The following is a 2,818-nucleotide window of genomic DNA, read 5'->3' as shown; positions in this document are numbered from 1 at the left end:
CGGAGCACAACAGACACTATATGGCAATATGTAAATCAATGGATGTGTAACTGATGTGATTCTGCAATCTGTGTATGGGGTGAAGGTGGGAGTTCATAACCCACTTGAACCAAAGTGTGGAATATGATATGTCAAGAAATTTGTAATGTTTTGAACAACCAACAATAAAAAATTAAAAAAAAAAAAATGGCCTTTAAGAATGACATAAAGGTGTTACTCACCTACATGGTCCTATAGGGGAAATGAATGACACTGGTCTGGCAAGCGGGAGACCTGAGCTCTAGTGCTGGTTCTGCTACTTATAAGCTTTATGATCTCAAACAAATCATTTCCCTCTCAGAGATCCCCGTTTCCTCCTTCATTATACGGAGCTAAAAATAAATACTCTAAAGAACTATTGTGAAGATCTAATGAGACCATAGAGGTGAAGACCCTATGAAAGTGTAAACGTGAAGTACTTTGAAATAGAAAGTTGAAAATAATTCACAATGAAAAATTCACTATGAAAAATCACAATGGAAATGTGATGGGGCATGAAGAGTCTCCTGCAGGTTACTCCTAAGCCCTTACCTTTCCCATTTTTGAGGGTAGACGTTTGTCCTTGTTTATTATTCGTAGTGGTTTGAGTTTCATTCGTTGTCCTTTTGGACTGGGATTAATCTCAATTTGATTCTGTTTTCATCTATTCAGCACTTCTTTATATGTGTGTGTGTGTGTGTGTGTGTGTGTGTGTCAAGTTTTATGCTAATTACAAATGTTCCTCTTCCAGATTATTTAACATTAATTTATCCTGAATTCTACACATATTTATTGACTGGTTAATGAAGGCAAACTTTAGTGTTCATTGCTAAAAACATATGTGACTATTATTGCCTTAAAGTACATCATTATGTAACCATTATTTAGTTAAATTTTTTGACAATCTTAACTTCTCTTGGAAAATATATTTTACTTTCATTAATTTTAGGAGACAATTCAGTATTAACAAAAGTTACCACCTTTGGGCTAGGGATGTGGCTCAGTGACAGAGTGTTTGCCTAGAGTGCCTGAGGCCCTGGGTTTAGTCCCCAGCATCATAAATAAATAAATACAATTATTGCTACCTTTCATAAGAAGAATATTGTACCCATTCTATTCACCCCACCTCCTGCCCAAGCTCTGATGATTGAACTCAGACACATTCTATAAGTAAGTTATATTCCCAGCACTCATTGCCTCTTTTTTTTGAGACAGGATCTCACTAGGTTGCCCAGGCTGCCCTCCAATTTGCAATCCTTCCTCAACCTACTGAGTAGCTGAGATTACAGGCTTGTGCCACAGTGCCAAGCCTGAAATAATATTTTAAGTAACATAAATGTTATTACACAGCTATAATAACATTTATGTTAGCTTCAGTAAAATTGAAGCTAAAATGGCCTGAGTTGCTGACTTGAAGCCTTTCCTCAGAATTTAAGAACAAAGAGTTAAAGATAGTCAATATAGAAGCCACCCTGGAAATTATAAATAATGTATTATTATAATAATAAAAAATAAGACCTACCATTTTCAGGGCCTGCAGCAAAGGCAGATTTATCATGACTAATGAAGCTAAGCTTCAGGGCCTTTCACTGACCCAGGTCCTTGGTGATATTCTATGTGGATTGGAAAACCAGGCTACAATTGGACGCATTTCTAGGTAAGAATTTCTGGTATTCCTGCAAGGACCTTAGGAAAAAAAGATATCTGACTTTTCAAGTCTGAAGTAATTTTTTTGAGATATTTTTCTCATTTATAAGTGTCAGGCCCACAAAACTTGGATCCACACCTGGCCTAGGACCTTTATTTTTTGTTAGTTAGTTTGTTTTGCAGTACTAGGGATTGAACCCAGGGATGCTCTACCACTACACTATCTTCAGTCCCTTTTAGTTTATGCTCAGGCTGGCCTCGAACTTGTGATCCTCCTGTCTTACCCTTCCCAGTTGCTGAATTACAGAACATGGGTCACCTAACTAAAAGCTTCTTAAGTATGGCAACTATCTATTTTATTCACAGTTGTACACAGGCATAGAATACTTGTTGAATGAATGCTCCTGGTGAATCAGCTATGAACTGTTGTTGATAATACAGCTTCTGCAAGAAAGGTCTTACACGTCCCATTTTAGAGAATAAACTGAGACTGAACAGTGATGGTGTCAGGACTTGAACCCAGGGCTCTAATCACTTTTCCCCACCCTCCTGCTTTCCGTATGTCTGCCAGTTCTAAATTTTGAAGCTGTTGGGGAAGGGCTATTTGACATGAACCACAACACATTGTTATAAATTTTTATTTTTTAAAATGTATTTGGCTATTAAAAGAACTAAATAGTCCCAGAAAGAAACTACAACACCCCACTCTTGAATGCTGAGAAGAAAATATATTTATATATTATTGGAAATCAAGACAATCATAAAGGTCATGGAGGATCTGCCAGCAAATTTGGGGTGTTTAGAAAACCATGTGGTTATCCAAGTGCCCAGCACAGCGTGTAACATGCCTCTTTCCTAGAATCAGCAAGGTTGGTATTACTGGTGTCAGAGGCTAACTGAATTCCTTTGGGATCACCCCTACATTGACTGCCTTTCCCTGAGGACGGTGATGTTTATACCACTGTAATTAGACTGGAAGGACAGAGATGCTCTGCCTACATAGCATTTTGGACAGTGCCAACTTCAAATAAGAGTGGAATGGTTCTTAAAGTCTTAAAGACTTTGATGATCAAATTGAATAATGATTGCATTAAGAGCCATCAAGTTTGCTTCTTCTTCTTCTTCTTCTTTTTTTTTTTTTTTTTTTTTTTTT

At 37.2% G+C, this 2,818-nt stretch overlaps 1 protein-coding gene and 1 long non-coding RNA gene across 2 annotated transcripts in view; one reads left to right on the top strand and one right to left on the bottom strand.

Moving 5' to 3' along the window:
• LOC125610957 overlaps positions 1-2,818 on the top strand; it is a 27,180-nt gene that overhangs the window by 6,599 nt on the left and 17,763 nt on the right. Inside the window, exon 3 of the long non-coding RNA XR_007341063.1 lies at positions 2,502-2,504. This is a non-coding gene — a long non-coding RNA (uncharacterized LOC125610957). The remainder of the gene's footprint in view (positions 1-2,501; positions 2,505-2,818) is intronic.
• Positions 1-2,818, bottom strand: part of Klb (klotho beta) — a 32,835-nt gene that overhangs the window by 17,516 nt on the left and 12,501 nt on the right. The gene's annotated exons all lie outside the window — the stretch shown is intronic.

Source organism: Marmota marmota, unplaced genomic scaffold (genome assembly GCF_001458135.2).
Source record: "Marmota marmota marmota unplaced genomic scaffold, marMar, whole genome shotgun sequence".
Classification (NCBI taxonomy): Eukaryota; Metazoa; Chordata; class Mammalia; order Rodentia; family Sciuridae; genus Marmota; species Marmota marmota.
Note: the sequence above shows the minus strand (reverse complement) of the source record. Positions and strands in the feature narration are given on the sequence as shown.